This window comes from Prosopis cineraria, unplaced genomic scaffold (genome assembly GCF_029017545.1).
Source record: "Prosopis cineraria cultivar Desert tree isolate PC_DT_omini unplaced genomic scaffold, ASM2901754v1 PC1, whole genome shotgun sequence".
NCBI classification, from domain to species: Eukaryota; Viridiplantae; Streptophyta; class Magnoliopsida; order Fabales; family Fabaceae; genus Prosopis; species Prosopis cineraria.
Genome location: NW_026555332.1, coordinates 26,961,265 through 26,981,295, shown reverse-complemented (window position 1 = coordinate 26,981,295; position 20,031 = coordinate 26,961,265). Strand labels below are relative to the sequence as shown.

The window sequence follows — 20,031 nt, the reverse complement described above, 5'->3', positions numbered from 1 at the left end:
GATTAAAAGGTAATTCATCTATCCACCTTAACTTAAGTTTATTCGATCCATATCAAGATAGGGATTTAAATTTTTAATCTTCCATTACGCCTGCCTATCCAACAAAATCATTATCAATGTCACAAATTATTCGCTTCCAGGTTTTAAATTTAAACACTTTAATTATCCAAAACTCTCAACTCTTGAGTTTATTACACCACATTTGGTTTATTAACTCCTACTAGTGCTAACTAATTTGATCCATCTACCACCATTAGTGGCTTCCAACAATCCCAACCTTCATTACTAATAGAACTCTAAGTTGCAAATTCATCCATAATTGAGTGCCTACTCTCATGGACATATAAAATACCATTGTTTAGGCTTAAACAACCCAAACAACTCCCATTAACTTTATTTAAGTCAATAGGCTTGGACCTAAAACTCTCAAGGTTTGAAAATCATCCTCTATCTACAAATCCTAATTTAAAAATGGTGTAAAGAAGAAGAGGAATGGTAGAAGAGGCTTACCTTAGTGATTAGAAACTCTAAATCTCCCTAAAACACCAGCAAAATCCTACCTTAGTAGAGAGAATCATGAGCCCCTTCATTTTCCTTTGTTTTCTTTTTGTTTTTACACACGCAAAAGCCTTGTCAAGTCTGATTTTCAACATTACACCAAAGCGTAAAGTCACACCCCTAAAACAGAGGGTAACTGGCATAGGATGTGAATTGTATCGTACATCCCTTAAGCCTCAAATTAAGAATTTTTTTAAAAAAAATAATTAGATTTGTACTGAAATTATGACATCTCTAATAATGATTGTTTTAATAAAAGTTTTAATATTTTTATAAAAATTTTGGCAGAACCTTCTTTATAAATAAGATCTCTCGAAATCTCTATAACAGAAATTATTATAGTATGCATTCAATAGATTGGAACTATATTTTCCAGATACAAACAGTCAACAAAAAAGAACAAAAATTAGGATCCTAGCTATAGTTAACGTGGAGCTTCTAAAACATAAATTTTTTTTAAATAAAACATCTAATTGAATATTTACATTAAAAGAGAAGGGATTTACAAAAATAAATATTTATCCAGCATAGTTGCAAACCCTTAAAGGTCGGCAAGAGGTCCAGCGTCAATTAATAAATCTGAGACCAAAATAATTTTTAGTGAATAGCATCCCCAAAAATAGAATTTAACAGAGCAAAATAATAAGCTTACTATTATATGAAATAATTGAAAAGAAATTAATTCAGAATAATAACTCACAATATCTAGAAATATTAATTATAATAATAAAATGTGAATGAGTTAAAATTTCTTGAATCTGATATGAAAAGGGAGGATAATTTATTCATAATTGAGTGAAAGTAGCAAACTTACTAACTATAAACATTGAAAATTCAATATATTAGCTGAGAACAATCAATATAACATAATTATGAATTTGAAGATCAAGAAGTTCCATGTAACTTCAAAGTACTAGACAACCAAATTGATAATAACAAAACCGTTCAACTCTTTGTGATTGTAAAGCAAATTAAATAAATAAATAAATAAATAATAAATAAGAGTACCCTTTATAAAATAAAACCAATAAAGTGTTTATTCATAAATCAATTAAAAGCTAATAATTTTAAGGACTTTTGTAGAACAAGTATCAAACGTGGACACACAGCCTATAAGGATAAAATAACTAAACGCGGCTTATGCCACGAAAACAAATGTGGACACACCAGTCCACGAGGGTAAGTAACCAAACGTGGTCGAAACCATTAAACAAACGTGGACACACAGTCCACAAAGGTAAGTAACCAAATACGGCTCAAGGCCATGAAACAAACGCGAGTGCTAGGTTCACGAATAATAAACATGAGAACAAAGCTCACGAAAACCAAACTAGCTAGTTATTAACCAAGGTGCACTAAGGGCTAACGGAACTGCCGTTGTCGACAGTATTCTGCTTAAAGTCCTCGTGAAATCATTTTTCAAACATGCAAGAATAATCATTTTTGAAAGACAATTTGCGTTCTCAATATCAAACTCGTATGAATCATTTCAAATCTCAGAGTTTGCCAAAACATTGTTTCATAGCAAATGTATAAGCTTGTACTAGTTGAGTAACCAAGAATTTCTAGAGTAAAATAAACAAAGATGTCTCCATCGATCTTGAAAATATATTTCGTAAAGAAAATACATGCATATACTATAAGTTAATTAACTTTCACCATCATTCTAAAATTTTCAGAACCAAAATGATTTAATTAACAAAGTACATAGTAATCATCGTAGTTATTAAAATGATTTATATGAAAATGTAATATTTTCAAAAACAGACTACTTTAATTGAAAAATAATGGGGTGCTATTCACTTACCTGCTAAATTCCAAACCCAATGATTTCCTTCCTCAATTCTTATCAAGGGACTCATCCTTCACATACCCTATATGAATAAATAAAACCTCAATTTGCTTCCTATAGTTATATAAACTTTATTCCATTACCAACACAATCTCAACCAACTAAAGTATTCAAAATTCAAAAAATCAAAATTCATATCTTAATAGTTTATCAAATATCATCACTTACCACCAATTTACCTCATATTATTCTAGTCATAACTACTATTTATATAAAATATGGTTTTCTCATACTTTGTATCGAACACCTTAAGTGAAAAATTTCCAACCACCCACAATTAAATTTATCATGCTTATTTTATCTATTTCTCAAACATCTTAAATGTATTATCAAGATCAAATGATAAACACCACTGTGCATATGAATTACACAACATAAATCTTCTAAAACTTCAACTTACCACACTATAGCTCAAGAATCAAACTCTTCGCAATGCTCAAGTTAAAACTCATGTAAATGAAATTTGAATCAGTCATGCCTCTCATCCTACTAAATAGAATTTTAGAAAAGTCCAAATCTAGCAAAACTCTTCAAACAAGCATCTTACCGAACACCTTATAAGCACTAATCTCAATCTCATGCCTAAGCCCGTCCCTTCCAACTTCATCCTACGAAATTCTCAAAATCAATCAATCCAAACAAAATTACTTTAACATAAACTTCAGACCCACATATATCATCATGAACGTATAAGATATTTTTCTAACTCAACTTTGAATTTTCAATTTTTTTTCCTACACAGCATGGATAAAGGCAGAACCAAAAGAAAAAATTTAAAATTTCATCTCCATCACTTCACCCACTCACACGCACAAAATTTATCCAAGGAAAAGAGAAGAAATTAAAGCTCCTCACCTCATATAAACCCAAACACACGAACAAGGAGAGGAAGAAATCATGCTTGTATAGAAGAGGGAAAGGAGATTGTCGTTGAGTGCAGATAAGAGATGAATAGATCGATGACTGATAAAACAAGCAAAAGAAAGCAAACCATCTTATACTCATCCATACAGTCACCAACAGCGTAGAAGAACAAGCTTCGGCGAGCTAGAACAGAGGAGAAGAAAGGAATAAAAGCCACGAGTTGCTGGATCAGCTGCTATTTCTCCATGTAGTGACCAACACTTATAACCCTGATCGATTCTATATTTTACCAAATAGCCTTCATTTTTTTATGGAGATGCAAGCCTTGTAATGTCCGCCTTGACATTACCAGGGCAACACTCTTACATGCTGTTGTGATAACTAGAAATAGTTAAATTTCAAGTAAAAGTTATCACAACCCAAGGGTTTAAAAGATATTAACTTAAAATAATAGGATCCCAAGAAACCTTTTTTTTTAATGTTGTTTGAACTCAAATCATAGTTCAAAATTAATTAAGTATGGTAACGGAAACATAGAAAGCAAAACAACAAATGAAAAAAGTTAAAACAAATCTAGAAATTCTCTAGATTCTAGCTCATCCGTCACGGCGGATGGCACAAAGGGACGAGTCCCTCGAAGGCTACTTGCACCACGGCTCAACTACCATGTGCCGTGGTGTGCACCTACTATCATGACAGCAAATTGATGTCATAACAGCTCTTTGAACTTCCGGAGCACGTCATTTCGCCATCTAATGCCCAATTTGAGCAATTCAAGTATCCACACAAAGCTCTTCTAGCCCTCTAACTAATTGCATTAATCTCACACTCAAATAATCATCCATTACAAAGTTAGACACCCAAACCCAAAATGGTTTGTTTTCACCTTAAAACACATTCAAAAGTATCCAACTCACAATGCCAAATGCTATTAGCCCTAAAAACACTTTTACCACCTTAAATGAACCACACACAATATGTCGATTCATTCATATCACACAAATAAGCAATCACACTCAAAATGACCACCAAACCCCCATTTGACAATAACATAAAAGGATGGATTAAATTTAGCACATATCTCAATTTCATCATTTTGGCACATAAATCACTTCAAATATATCACTTGTAATTATAACTTGGCGAAGCACACACACTTAATCTACAACATCAACCTTGAACCAAGATATGCACACTTATCACAAATTCATATAAGTGATAATCAAATAATGTCATATTCTTAGTTCGCATGATGTAATAACAATATTCATTACAATATCCAAAAAGAGGAAAGGAAAGAGCTATACAACTATGCTTTTCACTCTTTAGATGCTCCTTCCTTCCCGTTGCTCCTACCAGAGCCCTCACCTATAAAATATAACCACAGGGTGAGATAAACATCTCAGTAAGAAAATCATTCATTACTATTAATTAATATGCACAATCATAAGGGAGTAAAGCTTTTAAATACCATAATATACTAATAACATAATTCAAGATAATCTTTCTCATTTCCACTATAGCATATTCAACAATTCCTTTTTGTAAACACAAGTCATTTACCACTAGCATGATCATTCTACCATCCAAGCCTCCATATCACCCCGACTGAAGCTATAGGCTCTTGGACCAAGTGCACATTCACGATGGCCCAAGCTCACCTTTAATGGTAGGATCTATTAGATAGGGAGGCACAGCAGAAGATTAAAATTTTGAAGTCCCTATCTTGATGTGGACCAAACGAACTCATTTAAGTCAAAGTGGATAAAAGAGTTACCTTTTAATTCTTCAAACTTAGCGCATATTCTCTTCAAGAGTTTGGATCTCAAGAGCTGACAATATAAATCTGCTCGTTCTACCGGTATCCATATGAATAGTTCTTTATCTCGAACAACATGCTAACGCTCTCAGCGTCCGTTCTTCTTTGAACGTTGTTTTCCTTTCTATAAGTTGTTTCGTGGCTCTCAAAGTGTTTTTGCTGCAGAACTTTTCTAACTCTATCTTTATAAAGCACATCCCTATCTATATATAGTATATGGATCAGGGTTTTTGTCTTCCACTTAAAGAGCCCATGAAAATTTAATTAAATTTATGTCATAAATTTAATCCATGATATCATACTTATTTCAAATTTATCTTATAAATTCAAATTATAAAACTAACATGATATTCTCTCATATCATGTTAGTTATTAAATTTAATCTATCATATAAAATTAAATTTAAAACTAACACAATATAATATAATATATATCACATATACATATTATATTATATATGTACACATATATATATATATTTCAAAAATATATATGTATATTATATTATATACATTTAATTTTATATATCATATACATATACATATATATATATATATTAGATATATATATATATACACATATGAATATATATATATATATATTTTGAAAAAATATATATATAATTATATTTTGAATTTTATATTTCATATAAATATATATATATAAATATTTATTAAATAAATATTCAAATATATATATATATATATAATTCATTCACCCTACATTACATTCATTGAATCTAAACATATTCCTGATTTAATGAATTTAGATATTATAACTCGAGTTGGGCTGTTATTGTGTTCAACCCTATAGGCCCATATGAAATTGGCAGTAGGCTAATTATGCTATTAGCCCACAAGTCACAAGTGATCTCTAGTAAGACATTGCAACTACCTAATTCACATGGGGATCAATGATCCAATGTAACCTATCATTCAACCGTATCACATCTCTCTTGTCACGCGATATTTCAGTCAAGTGTGACATATAGAATTGTCATTCTCCTTTACTCGACTGTTACTTTCTCGATCTCTGAGTGGACTGACTATAGCAATGAAAAAACCCTTTCCATTGTAGTATAGCCAAACATTTTCTCAATCTTACTCATCGAAGAGCCTAGTAATATCTCTCACTTAATGTAAAGGACAAATTCCATCTTGACCACTCATATTCCTCTATATGAATATCACTAAACTCAATCATAGCATTTATGATCACCTAATCAAAGGTGACTTTTGACTAGGTCAAAGTTCAGTAGTCATCATGTAGGAATCCATAATGATCTCATATCAAAGGGCTTAGTGATATAGTTACATATGAGATAAGCTTATGACTTGTACTATATAACTTTCTCATAGGAGGTTGGTCCAATACCTTGTACTCTTTCAAGTGCCTATGACTTTGATTTATATTTCTATAATTAATCAAAGTCATACTAGTCTTGTTTCATTTATGATCTCTTATAGATGACCGACCAAGGACATTTAGGACAATCACTATAGTTTGTCCAAGGATACAGTTATCATAGTGAACATGCAATTGATATGATAACAAAAGAAAAATTCATTAAATAACAATGTGCAATGTGCATAGTATAATGATTGGTTCTAGGGCACAATTTCTAATAGGATCACCTGGCTAAAGGTGTCCTATCCCACTTTCAGACTATGGTCTCTCTTATCACACATGAATTGGAGTGTCGTTACTCCAATACTGCATCATTGATATTAAGGAGCGTCATTCTCCAACGCCGTATCCCGCATGGATACTAAGGAGAAAATCTTTATCACTATGCCTTACAAGACACTAAGGAGATACATTTCATATGGACTTCTACTACTCCTTCCTACGAGTAAACTCCCACCTCTTATCATAATCATGCTTAATTTGCCACAGATTTCACACAGTTATGAAAAGTCATTACTTTTCACATATGGATTTAAAATCTTTATCAATTTGAAATTAGATTCTAATGCACAAGGAAAATTATCTTTCACAACATGCCAAGCTTTCAAACACATATAAACCAATATATTTATCTACTTATAGACAGTTAAGCAATATAATTAAATAGTGTAAATTATTCTGTTACCTTAACCCTTTGTCACACAAAAGCGTAATAATGGCTTAACGTTAGCTCCATACATTCTACATGCATGAAGTAGCTCGAGTAACACTCAATTTACACAATCAAGTAACAATCATCAATTATCACTTCAGATAATTCTCAAATTTTCTAGGTTCTAAATGCTCATAATACTCAATTTCTTTATCTAACCACACCAACCATTTCAAAACATCGAACCATCTTATTAAATATCTCAACAAACCAAATTCATCATTCAATTCCTCACTTTGTCTCAAAATCTTCAAATTATACCTAGGGTTCGTCCAAACCTTCAATAAAATTTTCAATCACCATAAAACTCATAAACTTAGGGTTAGAGGATTGATTTAACTCCCTAAGATCTTAAATAATCTAATCGGTTCAGTCTAAATCCAAGGAAACTGAGATCAAGCTCCATAGTACCACTTAAGTCAAAAATTTTGCATAAATGGGGAAGGAGAGGGAATGTGAAACTTATCTAATGGTGATTCAAGCTCTAAATGCTCCCAACATGGCCTAGGGATTGTGCCCTAGCAGAACACAAGCTCTTCTCTGTCGTTCTCTTGTTATCTCTCTTTCTTTCTTCTATTTTTGGTCTGTTTTCACTTTTGATAAGTGCTGATTTTTACATGTGGGCTGCGACGCATTGGCGCGCCCGCCGCAACACATGGCACAAAAAGTCCCACCAAAATTTAAACTCTCTTCCGTGCCATGGGCTGCTTAAACATTGCCCTAGCCCTCTCCTAAGGCTGTCCAAAGATTCAAAAACTATATTAATCTCCCATAAACCTCATTAATCAATAATTTATCTAAATTGATCAAATTTCTCCTGAAAACATTAATAATTACTAATTGGAAAACTTAAAATGTTACATGCTTCACAGAATTACACTTTAAACAAGCATAAATAATTCTTTCCAAATCTTTAGTATGCTCTAGTGAAAACTTAATGAGTTCTTGAATTGCATCCCAATATTCTTAAGATGTATGCTAGTAGAAAATCATCTCTTATCCATAACTAGCCACAACTTCATTCATTACACAGGTTGGCCAATTCAAAAGATGCAAATTTAAGTAAAGATAGTATAGTTCAGATAATTATAACCATAATATGTGGCATATGGTCAGGCAGGAAATGAAGTACTGCTTGACAAAAGCTTTTGTATCCATAGAAACTTAGTATTTGGCAAAAGAAAAAAAAAAGTGTTTAAAAAAAGGAAGTCATTCTTCAATGTGTTTTTACACTATTTAGGCAACTCAAAAATAATGTTAAAAAAATGCATTTTCTAGATACTTTTTTATAATAGTTTTGTTTAGCTAACTGTAAAATTAACTAACGGACATTTATAACAAGTGTAAAGAACTTCGATCCTTCAAGCTTTTCAGTGATTCTATGGAAGCAATTGACATGATCCGTGCAGAAGTTTCCGAAATGCATGAGGAGATTCAGAGCTTGCTAGCTGCAATGGGATTGGCACGTGCTAATAGGGCAGCAGACTTCCTTGCTAAACAAGGTCTGGGGCAGGCCTCACACTTCGATGCTTCTTCCTGGAGACGAAGCTACTGTTCGTCTAAGGAATGTTGATCTTGGCTAATCATAATGGAATGTAAACTCGTAAAGTGCCATGTGCTTAACTTTGCGCTTTGAAAGTTGCTTGGAAAATGCAATGACTTTGGAATGTCTAAAACAAAAATTTAAAATTGAAAAAACAAAGAAAAAAATTGGACATCAAATAAAAATTGATATTGTGGTCGTCAATAACAATAATATTGCAATTAATAACGTTGAAATTAGTGAATGACGGGGCCCAAAGGATGTACATTGATGACAAAGTGGTCCAAATAAAGGGGTCCACCACTTTTGGAGTTTTCATTTTGCAATATAATCTTACTTGATGAGCCTATTTAATTTAATTACAAAATAAAAGCCACGTTTTTTAAGCATAGTACATTATAAAATATGATTAGCTCTGAAAATGAACAAAAAATAGAAGCATTACTTTTAATTTTTCCCTGTAATTTTTTGTTTTGCATACGTACCCATCAACAATAAATATCTCATGTGATACAATATTAATCATTCAATTTAATTGATGGCTATTAGAGATTTTGTTATATGATACATAATGAGTCTTCTCTTGAGGATTATTTTAAAGTTTTTGACAGAAATATATTTTGATAATTTTTAAATGATAATAAAATTTAATAATTATAATTGAAATACTTATTAATTAAGTGAATTTAGACACCCAATCCAAATCACCAACAACTCTCACTCTCTAGTACTAACTTGAACAATTACACGGTTCATCTTTACACTGTTTAACATTTGGACAGAAGGACAAGGGAAGATTGTTTTTATAAACTACATAAAAGAACGAAGTTCGGCCCTAAAACAGAAGTGTAATGGGGATTAATTTATGTAAAATAAATCAGTCAAATTCAAAATTAATGTAACGTGTAAGAATAAAAATTAATTTTTGAAAACCATTTTATGATGTGAAATTAAAAATTTAAATGAAGAATTATTATATTACATTAGATAAACTATGTTATTATTTTATAGGGAAAAACATAACTTTTGGTCTTTATACTTTGTTTGCATTTTATTATAGATCCTTGCACTTTTTTCAGAGTCTAGGATGCTTCCAAAGTCTCTATACTTTGTTTATGAAATGACCTAAAATACTGAAAAGCAACAGTGTAGGAACTTAGAATATCAAAAAAAAAAAAATATAGGAACCTATAACAAAATACAAGTAAAGTACAGTGATCATATTTTCCTTATTTATATAAACCACATCCAAAAGAGAATATATTTATGTATGTTCTGCATAAAAATATAACTGAAAGATATGTCACCATACACAGCATTTCTGCTGAAATATTTCTCTTAATGGTCGGCGCCAGAAAAAGCGTCAAATATTGCCAAAAATAATTTTCATTATTTGGGAAAAAAATTGAAAGGAACACTAAATAATTTTCAAAATGACTTGATTTAGAAACAGAAAGTCACCTATATATATATATATATATACACACACACTACTTGATGACCCCTCCCCTAAACGGAGAATATCAACCAGGCCCTTTAGAGAGAATGCCCAAAGTTTTCCATAAATATTTTTTTTTGAGCAAGTTTTCCATAAATATTATTGTAAAAATTTATCGAACGAATTGAACTTTCGATATACTAACTTAAAGTGGGGAAATATCAACTAACCGCACTAAAAAGACATAATTACAATTAAACCCCAAAACTTTTTAAAATATCACTGCATAAATTGAACAAGTTAATCTTTAAATCTGACAACTTCTTTTTAAAAATTAATAAGTTGATGATTGAATTTTAACACATTATTATTTGACAAGTTTGTGATTAGCTAGTTATTGACAAGTAACTTTTTGAATTTTGACAGCTTAATTAAAGGAAATTGACAATAACACTTTTAAAATTAACAACTTTTGTAAAAAGACTTTTAAAGTAAATTCATAATACATATTTTATTTTGAACAATATCATCTTTGTTAGTTCAATGATCATCAAATTTTAGTAAATCAATAAAAATTCATGAGTTCAAACTTTCTCTTAATTACCTTAAAAGGTTGGTCGTAGTTGACCAACACGTTGGAGCTCTTGTGGCAACATAGTATTCTCGCTGGTAATGAATCTCCGACGGTCATTGACGACTAGTGTGGTGGCAATTTTTTTTTTTTAATGACAATGAAACAAAGATATTTTAGAATAATTGACGGCACAGAATTTTATTATAGTTGAGGTTAGGCCAATACTGATTTTTCATAAAACTTTGGGTCTTAATTGCAATAATGTCTAATTGATATTACCGGGGGAAAAAAGTGATCGAACTTTAACCCCGAGAGTCCCAAAACGTATATTTTGACAAAAAGACAAAAATAACATGGTCTATATTTCAAAAAAGAAGCCCCATTTTCTGCACGAAATGTCCAAAGGCAAAAGTGTGGTTTATATATTTTTTTAAAATCAAAAAGAAAAGGCAAAAGCAAAGGAACTTCCTGAAAAGAAATATTTAACACCAATAGAATAACAATTTTTGGACCAAACTTATATACTTAAAACTTTACATTAAGACATCTAAATTTTTTATATTATTAAGTTAAGATTGATTTTACTCTTAAAACCCTTTTCTTAAATTATTTTTTTGAGGAGTAAAAAATTCCTTTCACTATTCAACTGCTAGCTTTGCCATTTTCTGCTGCATGGCATGTGCATGAGATTTATGCATATTGACAAGTAAAATTCTAACCATATTCTTTTGTGTTAATTTTCTTTTGAACTTTTTTCTCTAGAAGTAATATTGCTAGGCACCCAAAAATCTTGTTAAAATAAAATTTAATAATTTAAATATTATTATTTATAAACATTCATCCAACATTTATAAATTATTTTTTAAATATTAATAGCTTCAACCAGTTTCTCAAAAGTTTATAGATAACTTATAAGTTGTGTGTACAGATTTATAAATAATAATAATATTTACAAATAAATTACAGAAAATGACCTTATTAATATTGATTAAATCATTTAAATTTTCTAGACATTCCTTTATAATATATTTTTTAACTAAATGTAAAATTAACTAACGGATATTTATAACAAGTGTTAATAACTTCGATCCCTTAGGCTTTTCTACGTTTCTATGGAAGCAATTGACGTGATCCGTGCAGAGGTTTCCGAGATGCATGATGAGGAGATTCGGAGCCTGCTAGCTGCAATGGGATTGGCATGTCCACCGCGATGCTAATAACTAAGGCAGCAGACGTTGTTGCTAAACAAGCTCTGGGGCAGGCGCTCAACTTTTGTGCTTTGCAACTTGCTTGGAAGTTGGAAGATGCAATAACTTTGGAATGTCTCAAGAAAAATTAAAAAAAAAAAACAACAAGAAAAACAAATTAAAAAAATTGGGCATTGAATAAAAATGGGAGACTTTCAATAATGGACCCTTAAGAATGCTTAATTACATTCAAAGCCCATAAATTTTTGAAATTTCACTACAATCAAAGTGTACTGATTTGATATTAAATTTATGAGAAAAATGACAAAATTGCCCCTCCTTTAAATTAATATAAGAGCTTCGCTACTTTATCACTTGTTAATTGCCCTATTTTACTTGTTCATTTACTTATGATATGTTATTAATTGTCATACTTAACTTGTTTATTTCCCTAAAATGAAATTAAGTAAAGGTCTGGCAATGAACAAGTGAGTAGGGCAATGAATAATCAAAATAGAGCAATTAACAATAATTTGTAAGTAAATGAATAATATACAGTATAAGAATCAACAACTTATCTTACAATAATTTAAATACCTAAAATGAAAATATGTGAAGAAGGTAGCATTTAGTGAGTAAATAAATAAGTGAATAAAGGTAATTAATAAGTAAAGTATGAAAGTCTTAATATTAATTTATAGTATTCTGAATCCAAGTAACCAACACTCCCTTTTCACCACAATGCTAATGAAAGACCTGGTCATCCCTGTGGGTCCTATTTTGGACAATCCAAGGTCAGAAACCTTAGCCACCCATTTGTCATCTATTAAGATATTTGTGGATTTCACATCATGGTGAATGATAATGCGGTTCGCATCAGTATGAAGATAATGCAGTCCACATACGTGTGGCACCAAGGCACATCCCCAACCTTTGCTTCCAGGAGAGTGGAGGGTTATCTGAATCATAAAGATGGTCACGGAGGGTCCCATGAGCCATGAACTCGTAGACCAGGATCAACTCGTTGCCATCCTTGCAGTGACCAATGATTGTAACGAAGTTAAAAGAGCAGAGTGTTGTGTTTTTAATAAATACAGGTCTTCTTTCTCCTCTTCCTCATCGGGTGCCCCTACTTCATCAACCAGGAGGACGGACAATGGGAAGCGATTGAGCCTCTTCTAATCTACTATACTATATTGGGTGAAGACAGGAAGCAGTCACACTTGCCAACAGTGGTAGAGCTAGGAAAGGTGATGCAAATTAATTTTAAAAATGATAATTTAAAAAGAATTATTTATTATTTTTTAAAGTAATCATACATTTTATAATTGTCCCCTACTTATTGTCAAATGCTATTAAAAATATTTCCTTTCATATAAGTCACTAATTTATGATATTATTTATATATAAAAATGTATAATAATTAACTAAAGATTTAAAAAAATTAAATAAATAAGAATATTGTTTTTTAAAAATCACATCAGAGTCTTGCCAATTGATCTTTGTTGTAGTACTAGGTCTTAAAGTCTTGTTAAAATAAAATTTAATAAATATTATTATTTAATATTTAATAATTTAAATATTATTATTTATAAATATTCATCTAAAATTTATAAATTATTTTTAAAATATTAATAGCTTAAATTAGTTTTGCAAAAAATTATAGATGATTTGTAAATTGTATGTGAAGATTTGTAAATAATAATAATAATATTTAAAAATAATTGCAGAAAATGACTTTATAAGAATTAATATTGATTAAATATTTTAAATTTTTTAGATTTTTTATCCAATTAACAGTCAAATTATCGAATATTTATAATTGAAGTATAAAAACTTTGATCCTTCAGTGATTCCATGAAAGCAATTGACGTGATCCGTGCATAGGTTTCCGAGATGCATGAGGATTGAGCCGTTATAAAGGAGATTCAGAGCTTGCTAGCCTCAATGGGACTGGCATGTTGATCGCGATGCCAATAAGGCATCAGAAGTTGCTGCTAAACAAGCTTTGGGGCAGGCCTCGCACTTGATGCTTCTTCCTGGAGCCGAAGCTATTGTTCGTCTAAGGGATTGTTGATCTTCGCTAATCATAATGGAACGTAAAGTGCCATGTGCTTAACTTTTGTGCTTTGCAACTTGCTTGGAAGATGCAATAACTTTGGAATGTCTCAACAAAAATTTAAATAAAACAGAAAAAAATTGGACATTGAATAAAAATTGATATTGTCGTCCTCTATAATGATAATGGGGCGACTAATAACTTCGAAATTGGTGAATTATGGGGCCCACAGGATGAATATTGATCAAAAAGCAGTCCATGTAAGAAAGCAGTCCATGTAAGGTAAACGTCAGACTCTAACCGTTGACGCTGATATAACATTACAGGGCAGCTTGTTTGTTGAGGAGAATTTATATGTATTAATAATTGTGTTGGGGAAGACTTGGAAATATGGTAAGACTTTTTAGAAGGTGAAGCTTCCAGCATTTACGATTGACGAAAGAAAGCATCACAAATTTTGATCAACCACCACCTTTTTGGTCGGAAGGTGGTGGATGATAATAAGAGGACTCTTAAATGAGTTGTTTTGTTGGCCAATTTAGCTCTAATTTCTCCTTTGTAATTCCCAAAAAAAAAAGCACCACAAACAATCTGCTAGTCAAACATTGATTTATAAGTTTCATCTTGTACACGTATATTATTCCTGCATATTAGGGTTTTCACTTTTCATCCTAATTCTATAAATAGTAATAAAGCACCTTGAGCCTATGCGCCTCTTTCACACAATTCTATAATTTCCCTTTTGTTATCTGTATGAGCACAAAGCACCATTTGCATTGTCTGTCCTGGCTTCTATGCCCTGCAAATTTCTTGGAAGATACAATATAGCTTTAGCTTTGAAATTAATCAAGGATGTATTCGCCTTTCTAAAACAAGTCTTGTATATAAGATTATAAATATCCCATGCAATAATACATCAGGCGACATCAAACGAGTAAACGTTTATCTAATATTCCGTGTCCGCTTATTAGATAGAGAATTGTTGTATTATAGCATGGAAATACTTTATCGTTGGAAATGTACATATGTAAAAAGACTTACATGACTGAAATGACTTATGAGAGGCGTTTGGTTTCTAATGCTTAAAAGAGTTGAATCAATTTATCTTAAAGTTTTGAATTTGCGCCTTGAAATATGTAATCATGTTAAATAAATATGTTAAAAATATTTTTGGGGTACTCAGGAAAATGGATAAGGATGAGCGCCAAGGCCCACACAAAAGAAGCGTGAAGCTTAAGAGCATGAGATGAAGTAACAAAGAACAGGAGCTAAATGGGTATTATTTAAGCTAAGAACAAAATATGTACAAGCATTTTTTAAAATGTATTTTACTAAAATTTCATTACAATTTTTAAAAAGCTTTATATTGAGCATTAATAAGTAGAATATAAATAAAACAGATAAAAGGAGTAATTAATAATGTCCTTGTCGTATAAAAGGCATGTTATTGGAACATCACATATTTCTGTGTTTTTTTGGGGTAAAATTTCTCTGTGTGTTTTGACAAAGAGAATTCTTTCAAGTTGAGATCCGCGAATTTTTATGAAATTTTTTTAAATTTTTTCTATTTTATTATTTTATGATAACATACAAAATATTCTCTCTCTCTCTCTCTCTCTTAAAAAATTAAATTTCAAAAAATTCACATATTTTTATTTTATCAGGATCCATTCCCTTTGAAAAATATTAGTACAAGCCAAAATCATGCTTAGCCAATCATTTGACGAGCAGATCAAACCTACTCGAAATCATCAAGTTGCCGTTTTTTTTTTTTTGTTCATCCCCTTTCTGAAAGTGAACCCTTTTCACATTTGTTTTCGTTAATTCATTATTAATCTAATTTTTTTATTTGTATTATAATACAAATAAGACTCTTGCATATCCAAATCTTTAATAAATTCCTTTACAAATTGTGGTGCTATCTAGCGTTCCCCTTTTATAACAAACATCTTTGTTCTTCGTAATTGTGCAATTCTTCCCCCCCCCTGCCAGTGTAATTGTGCAATTCAAAACTGTATTACTGGTTGACTTACTCTATAATTTAAGGGAGTGCTTCTCAGGATTGTTGTATCTGCTTGCTAGCTTTCCTCAGAACACTTTTCTAGTCTTATTTATAGGATAGAGAGATAATTAATTTTGGTCTTATTTATATGATATTTTACTATTTTTTATGTTCATTTTTATATTTCTATCCTTATTAAATGCTAAACAAATTAATACAAATATTTTTTTTCTCTTTATTTGGGGACAGAAGTGAAAATTTATTAAATTTTTAAGCAAAATTAATAAATTTTAAAAAATTTTTTAATTTGAATAAAATATGTTAAAAGTGACTATAAATAAGACGAATAAAGTAGCTTGCATGATATGGACCGAATTCTGACATATTGGACCGTTAACGTAACTAATAATAGATTGCACGCATTCTTATCGAATATGTATTTCAGTTTTATTTATTTGTTTATTTGAGTATTTTTAAAACTCATCATAATGGAACGTAATGTCATGTGCTTAACTTTTGAACTTTGCAACTTGCTTGGAAGATACAATAACTTAGGAATGTCTCAACGAAAGTAAATAAAACAAACAAACAAACAAAAAACAATTGGACATCGAATAGAAATTGATATTGTCGTCCTCTATATAATGGTAATAACTTTTAAATTGGTGAATGATGCGGCCCAAAGGATGAATATCGATGACAAAGAGGTCCGTTAACGTCAAACTTTTTTTAACTGTTGACGCTGATATAACATTACAGGCCTGCTTGTTTGTTGAGGAGAATTGATATCTATTAATAATTGTGATGGAAAGACTTTCTAGAAAGTTAAGCTCCCGGCATTTACAGTTCAAGAAGGAAAGTGCCACAAGCAATAGGCCACTCTACGTTGATTTATAAGTTTCATCTTGTACATCCATCAGATCATCACCCACTGGATCCTGATCCTTCAACGATAATCTCTTCATTCAGATTCCCAACAAGCTTTGTCTTCTCTCCTTTGTTCAGCATCTCCATCAAATACTCGAGGCCCAACATCACATCTCCCATAGATGGCCGTTTATTCCCATTATTGCAATCTTTGTGTATACCTTTAAGCACTCTGGAGTCATGCTTTCCCTCAAGAATGGATCCACCGTGTCATAAATCTGATTCTCATCAACACATCTTTGAAACGACTTTACAAGGTTTTGTTGCTCCCTCTCCACCGCACGGAGAATAGGGAGCCTCCCACATAGTGCCTCTAGCAAGACCACTCCAAATGAGTACACATCTGACTTATTAGTCAATACTTGCAATGTGTAGTATTCTGGATCCAAGTAACCAATGCTTCCTTTCACTATTGTGCTTATGTTAATATTAGATCTTGAAATACCCGAGGGTCCCACTTTGGATAGTCCAAAATCAGAAATCTTTGCCATCCAGTTTTCGCCTATTAAGATGTTTGTGGACTTGACATCGCGATGAATGATTGCATGCTTTGCCCCTGTATGCAGATAATGCAATCCTCGTGCAGCACCCAGGCAAATCTCGACCCTTTGAGTCCAAGAAAGTGGTTCGTTATTAGAATCATAAAGATGGTCACGAAAGGTCCCTCGAGCCATGAACTCGTAGACAAGGATCATCTCATTGTCTTCATTGCAGTAACCAATGAGAGATACTAAATGATGGTGACGAAGTTGTGAGAGCATTTCAATCTCAGTTTGGAACTCTTTGAGACCTTGTTGTGAACCTTGTTTGAGGCGTTTGATTGCCACTAAAACTGAACTGTTGTCAATGTGGCCTTTATAGACATTGCCAAACCCACCAACACCTATAATCAAATTATCATCAAAATTATTAGTGGCTGATCTGATCTCATCTAATGCAAAGCAGCGACTCAAGTCAGATAGCAACAATGAGGATTTATTTGTTTTTGATGTCGATGATGGTTCATGTCCCCATCGTGAATTTCCTTCATTGATTGCACCCCTAGCTAATAATCGACCGAAAATGAACAAAACGATGAGAGAAAGAAGAATGAAACTAGAAGCCGCCCCCCGAACCATAGAAATTACCCTCTTTTTCTGTGGGTCCTTAGACGCCTTCAGAGGCAGTGAGAGAGAAGGACGTTGACTAGGATTGGCACCTCCGAGATTGTTTTTGAAGTCACTTATTTTTAGAATTTCAATACCATTCAATAAAATATCTCTGTAAGTGCTTCTTGCAGAAGGGTGTGGTTGCAACTTAATTATGAGATTCAGTTTCTTCAAGCTTCCTTTGCCCTGTATGGACACCGCGTTGTCCTTAAGGACAGGAACCAAAATCTGGTTACCACTCCATATCATCACATCTGCTACGCCTTCCACCAAAACATCATCTATGAAAATTTGAAAAGCTCTATCTCCAACTTTTTGAATGTGTTCGTCAAACTCACAAAAATGCAATCTCACCATGTAAATAAACTCTGAGTCCACTTGAAACTCCCAGGTCACATTAAATTTGGATGTTTCTTTCATCCCGTAGTTTCGAGCAGTCTTGTATACTTCATCTGGTGCAAAATAAGACCATCTTCGTATGTTAGACTTTGATTGCCAAAAGCTGCTGATACAATGTGTGGGCGCTCCCTCTCTAAGTATGGATTATCTGGGTCCCAAGTTCTAAACATGCCAGTATCACGGTCGGGAGGGATCTGCCTACCACCGACGTTAATTCTGTACACTGTCTCGAGAGCGCTATTGTTTTCGACAGGATGCCTTCCGGTTCCGCCATCTTGCAGCATAGCCTGGAGGTCGTCAGGATTGGTGTAGTAAAGATAGGAGGGCATAGAGATGACCTCGATCCCATTGACGAAAGCATAGGCGTTTGGATGAAATAGGCTGGGCGTGAAGGTTATCATAAGCCCTCCATTCCGATCAACAACGTTGACGCAATACTCTCGTATAATGGTTTCTTCGTGAGAGTCATCAGCGGTGAATGAAGCATCGAAGTCTTGCAGAAGAGTGTGAGGGCCTGATTACGGAGAAGACAGCATCAGAGCGAAGGAAGATGAGAGTGTAGGAATATGGTGAAAAACAAAGGCGAATAAACTTTTGGCCGTCAGTGTTTAAAGGAAACAAGTAGGAGAACTCGGAGCACGAGAGGCATGCGGTGCTGTAAGGGATTATTTTGCCAAGCGCGTTGGCGTTTATTGATGAATGGTCGTTGTTGGAGAGTTCATAAAAAGAGAACCCGCCTGAGTCTTTGTCTCCAGTCCAGCTCCGGCCATCTAAAGAAGAAGTGCCGGAGCTTCCGCAGTTGACTTCAAAATGATCATCAGGAGAGTAGGAGGCGACGCCGGTAATGAAAAGGATTTGGATGAATAAAAGAAAGGACATGGCTTTGTTGGTGGGTTACTGATACTGGAGACAACTATCTTGCTGAAGCTCACCACAATGATATACCGCGAAGAAGCGAGAAGTTAGCCAGGCATCCATGATTTTATTTTATTTTTTACAGTATCAATTAAAACCAGAAAAAAGGGCGGGGCAGAGAGAGAAGTGGGGACATGGAGGGACCTTCTAAATAAAACCAAATAGTGATGGTATAAATAATTAAATAAGGAAAATATGCTTTTTAGTTATTTTACAATTAATATCTGGCCAAAAAAGTTAGTATCAGTATCATATAATTATTTAAATGTTAATCAATATCAAATTAGCATTGTGTTTATTTAATTAATTTAGCATATTTATTATATATTTTAAGTATTAATTAAGATAAAAGTTCATCTCCCATAGCTTCTCAAAATTTAATCCATATAAAATACAATAGATACTCTCTATTCCGTGGCTGGCTAACCTTATCCTTATATGGCCCACCAATGTGCCATCGAAGAGGTGACAATGGCAATTTCGGACCAATACATAAAAGGGAAAACTACCTAGTGCCCATATTTTGACCACATTTTTTTTAGAAAAAAAAAGAGAAAAATGACAATTGGAAATCTTATAAAAATACTGATGATAATTACAAACCCTAAATTATTAAAATCTCAATAA

General features: G+C 32.4%; 2 pseudogenes; both read right to left on the bottom strand.

The window, feature by feature from the left end:
• Positions 1-12,654: 12,654 nt before the first annotated feature.
• Positions 12,655-14,045, bottom strand: LOC129285522 (receptor-like protein kinase FERONIA; annotated as a pseudogene).
• Positions 14,046-16,631: 2,586 nt separating this feature from the next.
• Positions 16,632-18,890, bottom strand: LOC129311197 (receptor-like protein kinase FERONIA; annotated as a pseudogene).
• Between the last annotated feature and the right edge of the window lie 1,141 nt (positions 18,891-20,031).